The 8028-nt window shown below is 38.8% G+C and overlaps 1 long non-coding RNA gene across 4 annotated transcripts in view; it reads right to left on the bottom strand.

The window, feature by feature from the left end:
* The window catches only part of LOC140075434 (uncharacterized), a 30274-nt gene continuing 22246 nt past the window's right edge, over window positions 1-8028 (bottom strand). For 2 of the 4 annotated variants that reach the window (XR_011849419.1, XR_011849417.1), the window contains 2 exons: window positions 6498-6649; window positions 1-2636 (listed from right to left, as the gene is read on the bottom strand). This is a non-coding gene — a long non-coding RNA (uncharacterized lncRNA). Of the gene's footprint in view, window positions 2637-6497; window positions 6650-7889; window positions 7999-8028 lie in introns of all 4 variants that reach the window. The other 2 variants (XR_011849416.1, XR_011849418.1) reach the window with 2 other exon arrangements.

The following is an 8028-nucleotide window of genomic DNA, read 5'->3' as shown; positions in this document are numbered from 1 at the left end:
ACCCCTAAATCATTTTCTTAAATTATTGTCTTGTTCTTGAAACCTATCATCCAGTTTTTAGGTAGATAATATATTCGTGGTCCAGTTTACGTAGTGTCCAATGAGTATAGATATAGCAAGAAGTGCAATAGATAACTGTGAGAAATATATTCTTCTGCATAAGATAAATTCTGGAATTCTATTAATTATGCTGCTAAAGTGAATGACCCAGTAGTTATTATTTAGGACAATAAGTTAAGATCCTCATAATTTTCAGCCTAAAGGTCACCTCAAGTGACTGTTCCCTGGTTTCTCTCCATGGGGGAGATTTATTATACACCGGTGCTTGTGCGGCAGCGTATGAAGAAATCCCTGCCTCGCCGGTGCTGGATACATTAAAGGGGTTATCCACGGGATAGTGCCTAACCTGCTGAACAGTGGAGGCCTCAGTGTTGAGACCCTCACAGATCACGGGCGCTTGGCAATTTCCATCAGCTCCATAGAGATTACTGGAGCAGAATAGTCATGCGCAGCCGTCTGCTCCATTAGTCTGACGGAGCGACAAGGGGAAAAGTCCTTTAAGACACTTAGGCCTCCTGATATTGTGTTTACCCCAAAAATAAGAGAGAGTCTTATATAAATTTATATACATTTTTTGCTCCTGAAAAAGGACTAAGTCTCATTCTCAGGGGATGTCTTATTTATCCATAAACAAGAAATCACATTTATTGCTGAACAAAAAAATCAACATTTATTAATATCCAGTAGTCATGTCATCACATACATCATCATAACCATCAGAATTCCATCAAGAAAGTCTTGTGATTCTATTTCTATGTACAACAATCAATGGTACATTTACTGATCCTGGTATTCATGAACAAAAATCAACATTTTTTACTTAAATGCCATAGTGTCAACAACTTCCTTATAACTCTCTCCTTATAAGTCTCTTACTTGTGAGTCCAATTCTATTAGAATCATTGGACTCGATCACTCGTGTTTAGTGATAGCATTTTTCCTGAATGACCCCTTCTTGTCAGGGCAGCTGTTCATAGCGGAACTATCAGTTATTTTATCCCATGAATTCTTCCTCCATGTCACAACCACTTACATTTTCTATGTAATCTAGTAATACTATTGTATGGCTTGGGGGGGAGTTGTAGCAATGACGGCCTCTAGGTCTTACTTTCAGGGGAGGTCTTATACTGCTAAGTTTGATAAATATTACACTAGGTCTTATTTTCAGGGGATGTCTTTTTTGTGGGGGAAACAGGGTAGAACCGCCAGGGCGGCCATGCAGCGTATATTTCTATGCCAGGTCTTACCTGTTGTAGAAAAATCCCAAAGCCTTCCAACTTTCACTTTTGAAAGTTTCTGGCTGCAATGAGTTTGCCAAAGCATTTTGAGCAAAGCTCCGAGTCATGCCATAACTTTGCTCAAAATGTTTTGTCTTGCACGGCTACCTACCTGTAATGATTTTACAAGCTCTACAATAATGAAGTTACTTTTATGGAACTGCCAGAACCATCGTTCCTTATTGCCGTTGTCCTTTAATCAATTACCCCACTGGCATGATGTGTGACAGAATTATTAATAGGCTCCAGGCTTTTAAAGGGGTTGGGCACTTTTAAATACATTTCTTCTGTCAGACATGTCTCTACATGTATATGCACCTGAGTCTTTCCCTCCTTTGAAAGCTGCAGCCTTTCCATTTTCTCAGCATGCTGCTCTCAGCAATACACACAGCTGTCTTCTCTCTCACTCTTATAGGCCGTCCCTATGGTGTCTTCCACTGTATATGTCTCCTGACAGTCTGTCCTCACTGACAGAGACAGGAAGAGGGGAGGGAGCAGGATGAATCTGCTGTAGCCACTCTTATTCAGCTTAGGGATTTAAAGAAATAAAAGCATGGAGGGTTCTGCACACAGTAAAAAAAAAGTAAGTAGCAGCACTGCTGCATCACTTGATAAACATTCAGGGATTATCCACAAGGCAGTAAAAATACATTAGCAACTTATGTAAAGGAGAGCCCAACCCCTTTAATGAATTCTGATGCATCTGGACATAAGTTAAAAATTTGGACTTTCTCATGTCTTGTACACCAAAACACAGGCATGCGAGGGGCAGATTTATCGGGGTTTATGATAAGTCTCCCCCAAAATGTGGTAAATAAGCCCAAATATTTTTATTCCGGATTGTTCACATAATATGGTTTAACAACATACTTTGTAATTTCTGACATTTTTTCTCTCACCTTTAAAGGATTTGCCGGTATTAAAATATCTGTTTGTGATTTGATAACAGTAAGTAATGGAGGTACTTTTAATCCTTCTCTTGATTTGTCAATAAACAGTGGTCCAACAAAAAATAGAATCTGTCCAAATGGAGTATTCACTTTCCAATATGAGTGAGTACTGTCCCAGAGCACAGTATATTTTTCATTGTGGGAGTCAAAAGTCCAACTTTGGAAGCCAAAGTCATCTTTTTGAAGTCCCCAGTTCTTTGGGGGCGAATCCGATGAGTATGCATGGTTAATTCGCTCCCATATCATCATTATTGGCCAACATGACTCTTTAAGTAATGGTAACAGCGATTCTTCCATATTGTCTGCTTAACTTTGCTCTTCTTTGAAAGTTGTTTCAGTTAAAATAAACCTGCAAAAAAAAATAATAATAATAATTCATACTCAATAGGCAAAGAAGGTTAGGTTACATTTCACATGGGCATTAGGGGAGCAAACTGGGCAATTATCCAAGGCCCGCCCTACCTGTGGGGAGAGGATTTATGGTTCCTCTAACCCCTTCACAACCATGCGCATATAAACGTCCCATTTGCACATGCCCAGTGTAGAAAGGACATCTATAAATGTCTTGACAATGACCAACTTCAAATGGCCCCATAAAGGGCAGATTCTTCTTTTTTAAAATGACACTAGAATTGTGTTTCTATGTGTAAGGGTTCAGAAGATATAGGTGCTTGAAGTGAGCCGCCGTCCAAACGGTCAGCTGAAGGCAAAACATAGAAGAAGCTGCAGCAGACTTTCATGTTCACTTTCTAGAAAAACCTGCACCCTCTGCATCTGTAGCCGAACCTGGGAAAGGGGGATGGAATAATGCTGTGCATATTACTAACATATTTTGGTAAAAGTTACTACTTATTTTAAAAACTTTAATTGGAAAAATGACAATAAGCTTGTTTTTGTTCATTTGTAGTCAATTATTGACAAATTTGATAAAGAAAAAATATGTAACGAATAAAACTGTCCTATCAAGTTAAAGTCTCACATGTCATAAAAAAAAACAAAGTAAATTTTTTATGATAAGTAAAGCTTTTCCAGAGATCTGGTAATTTAAAGAAACGCATAGCAGAACGTCAAAAATTGACCTGGACATTCAGGCACCAATGACCATCGGTCACAAAGAGGTTAATACACCTCCTGCAGCGTCTGTAAGCCAGCAACAGCTAGCTGCCTTTGGGAAAAGATCCACCCTCTATCACTCTCCATCAGATCATGTATCTAGGGAAGCCACTAGGAATTTCAGGCCCCTGACATGCACATCATGGGTCCTGGGCTGTAAAAGGCTTGTGACCTTTACACTGGTCTACTGTTTTTATATGATCTGACTTTTGGTGTATATAAACAGTAAAATAACAAAACATTTGCCAGAACCAAGCTTACTACTGTTAGGGGCGGTCAGTATTCTGGAGAGAAGCCATATTCAGGATAATTACGAGCTCGAGAGTAATCAGAGAGACAAGGTTATCTCTCCAGATGTTACGACTGCTTCACTTTCTTCTAATAAAATGTTCCACAAACTCTCTTTCAATAATGTGGTTTTCACCACACGCTAGCATAAATGAAAAGATCCTCCGACAAGAATAGACCACTATTCAGACCATCACTATTGCACTTAAAGGAAATCTAGCACCAGGATGAAGGATTGTAAACCAAGCACACTGACATACTGCTGTGTGCCCCCTCTGGCAGGATCTGCTCTTCTTGTCGCTTCATATGCCTTCGTTTTTAAGAAAAAGAGGTTTTAAAGATTATGCAGATGAGTCTTCGGGGCTCCAAGCTCCATTGACATCTAGAGTCTGGAGCCCCTGAGGCTCATTTGCATAATTTGTGTAATTGTTTTATTGTAAAAACAAGGTCCTGAGAATTTAAAAGGAAAGCAGAACCTGCCAGAGGGGGCACTCACCAGTATGTCAGTGCACTTGGTTTATAATTCTTTATCCTGGTGGTAGATTTCCTTTAATCTTCCTGCGGTTCCACCATTCACCATAGTAGATTGCTGGAAGACATATGCACACAAATAGCGTAGTATGTTCTTTACAATTAGAATTTATTCATATAAAATATACTCACAAAACATTTAGTAAAAATGTGCATACAAAATTGTAAACAGGGCGCCAGCTTCACATGTTTGGGCGGACATGTGAAGCTGGGGTCCTGTTTACAATTTTATATGCGCATTTCTTTGTGGGTTTTTTTCTTGACTCGAGTATAAGCCGAGTTAGGGGTTTTGTGCTGAAAAACTCAGCTTATACTTGGGTATATACAGTAATAATGAAGTCATATCAAAATGTAAAAAGTCACTTATGGATTATTTAATTAAGAGCCCGGTACAAGGTAGTGCAAGCTACCATTTAACCATCGATAATAATCATAAGTTCTGCAATTATGTTCTTTTTTACTGATCAAAGTTCATTCTGGTCATCTATACAGAACACCATTCATAGTATCCATGAAACACTAATATTCAGTACAAATCTCTTAAGGAGAAATATGCCTGAATATGGATTCTATATCCCTCTATTTATCACTACATAGATACATTACCAGAACCAAGCTTACCACATAGATACATTACCAGAACCAAGCTTACCACATAGATACATTACCACAACCAAGCATACTACATAGATACATTACCAGAAACAAGCTTACTACATAAATACATTACCAGATTCAATATTACTACATAGAAACAAAATTGGAACCAAGTTTACCACAAAGTTTTGATACCAGAACCAAGAAAACTACATTGATATCTTAACAAACCAAGATTCTGTACCACAAACAAGATTACTACATAAGAGTAAGCTGTATCCCCTAGATGCCTTCCATACAGGGGATTTATAGACATTATCAGTGGATAGAAGACAAAACTATGCCCTATAATACCAGTGGCACTAATCCATATTGGACCAGGTATGAACAACCCACAAAAAATAGTTTACAAATTGGTTGCATTGTACTCCATATACTAAGTTACATGAAAAATAGTAATAAAAAAGAAACAAATCAACAGCAGCAAATATCCATACAAAGTAAAATTGATGTCAGTTCCATGGCCAATCTTCAATTAGGCCTTAGAAGATTTCTTTAATTTTTAGCAACAGACCGAAGGGCTCATTTGTGTATATAACGATGCAACATCGATAATCATCAAGTTTGACTTCATTCAACTTAAACTAATTGAGAAGTTCTATGATATATGACAAACCTGTAATCGCAAAATTCACATAAAGATTTATGAAAAAGAGTAGCAACTTAGAGTAGTAGAAATAGGACTGCAATAATTGGGTGCTACTCTACAGTACTATAAACTATAAGGGGGGGGGGGCGCTACAGGACTATAAATAATGAGGACCAATGCATGACTATATGTAATAAGGTGCCCACTACAGACTAGAAATTATAAGGGGGGGGGCACTACCTGTTAATAAAGAAATATAATTAGGGCACTATGTATAACATTTATTGGGACATGTATATAAATTATTTGATTATAGGATTACTATACAAAGGAGAGCATTCTATAAAACATAATTTAAAAAAATAGGAGCACTGTATTAAATATTATGCATTATGCATATATATTATGTAATAAATTACCGTATATACTCGAGTATAAGCAGACCCGAGTATAAGCCAAGGTACCTAATTTAGGTACCGTATATACTCGAGTATAAGCCGACCCGAGTATAAGCCGAGGCCCCTAATTTTACCACAAAATACTGGGAAAACCTATTGACTCGAGTATAAGCCGAGGGTGGGAAATGCATTGGTCACAGCTGCCCCAGTGAATATAGCCTGCCAGACCCTGCCCCAGTGTATATAGCCTGCCAGACCCTGCCCCAGTGTATATAGCCTGCCGCCGCTCCGGGACAGATCGCACAGAAGATATACAGGGGTCGCCGGAAAGGTGAGTTTAGATATATTTATTTTTTTGACTCGAGTATAAGCCGAGTTTGGGTTTTTCAGCACATTTTTTGTGCCGAAAAACTAGGCTTATACTCGAGTATATAAGGTAATTTATTTAATAAATAAAAGTTTTCCTCCCTTTTGGGGACAAATACTTATCTTGTAAAATGGGTGCAGACATATTTCCTTAATATGCTAATCTGCCACTTGCCTTGATCCATCTGGCTGCTGTAACACACATCTCTGAATACCAGCAGCTTGCGAACAATGGTTACTCAATAATGACATAGAGAACATTACCTACCTCTCAATTGTCCCAAATTGAACGGGACAGTCACTGATTTTCAGGTCTCTCCCAACGATCCTGGACAGTTAAAGGGTATATCCGGGGCTTCCTCTGGAGGCAGGGAGGGTTGAATTCAGTGTTGATGAATCACCAATGAGCCTCTACTGTTTCTGCAATTATCACAAGTTGGCAAACATAATGTCAATATATCATTCAGAGACAGACGAGGAGAGCTGAAAGGACGCCTTATCACAGCAAAAAGAACAGATGGGGAGTCCAACAGGCATTATGAACATGAGGGCTACAAATAAGGGGCCATTGCAGCCTGGGGTGCCAGAGGAAAGGGGCAAAAATACAGAGGCTACACATAGGGAGGCATTACAAATGGGGAGGGGTAGCTATAAAAACTAGGGTCAATGGGGGATTATAAAAAGGGACTACAGGAAAGGGGGCAAAAATACAGAGGCTACACAAACGGAGGCATTATAAATGGGGGGGGGGGGCTACAAAAAATGGGGCCACAGAAGGCCAGAGGCCACAGAAAAAGGGGCATTTTAAATGAGGGGACTACAGACAAGCGGGCATTATACAATGTAGGGGACAGTTCAAAGGACAATATTATACGCTGCAGGCAAACTAGGGTGTCAGGTTAAGGGCAGGGTATGTAAAACAAAATTTTTAAGGGGCGCAGTGAGCAGACAACACAACAGAAAACTGGAAAACAGTTCTTATTAAAAAGAGTTTTAATTAAAAAAAATATATATATATATTTAAAAACATAACTTTGTGGGTGCAAACCCCAATATCCTGGTCTTGACACACCAGACGATTATATCCACGAAAAAATGAGACTGCACTCCAAGGTAAAAGTGAAAAAAAAGGATGGGTTCTTTATTAGCCCAAGTGCAACGTTTCAGATCCCTGTTCAGGATCCTTTTTGTTTGCAATGATGCCAGAGATTTCACCCTAAATAGTGAGACATGGCGTTTACTAATAATAACGCGATGAAGCTATAAACTGTGTAATGAGTGAATAACCTGATAGGGCATGAATACAGACAGTACGCTTCTCGGGATAAGTAAGTAAAACCTTCTAAGAGGGTGTCCATCAGAACTACAGGGGCTAAACAATCACTTCCATGTCTCTCTCCCCTAGAACGCTGAATTCAATGGGGAATGTAAAAAGATGGTGGATCTGTTTTGTTGAGAAGGTAATAAGAACCAGAAAGCAGTTGATATCGTAAGAATATCGTAAGGCTGCATTGTGATAGTCCTAAAAATAAGTGGCCACCCCCTTTAGGATTCAATAACACATTTATTTAAAATAAAGTAGAATCAGAGTTGAGTTAAAACTGGATATTAAAACTTATAATAAATCGAACCAAAACAGGAAATAGTAATAATGCCTTACCTGATGAAACTAGTCCGAAAGCAAACAAATATCTTCTGGTGAGCAAATATACATGATAACGGTGTTTCCCATGAAAGGCTGGTTCACATAGTGTCTGCATGGGACAATGCTGTTAGAAGGTTACACTGGGGGGCTCTAC

The sequence above is a fragment of the Engystomops pustulosus genome, chromosome 8 (assembly GCF_040894005.1).
Source record: "Engystomops pustulosus chromosome 8, aEngPut4.maternal, whole genome shotgun sequence".
Taxonomy (NCBI): domain Eukaryota; kingdom Metazoa; phylum Chordata; class Amphibia; order Anura; family Leptodactylidae; genus Engystomops; species Engystomops pustulosus.
This window is presented reverse-complemented; position numbering and strand designations above follow the sequence as displayed.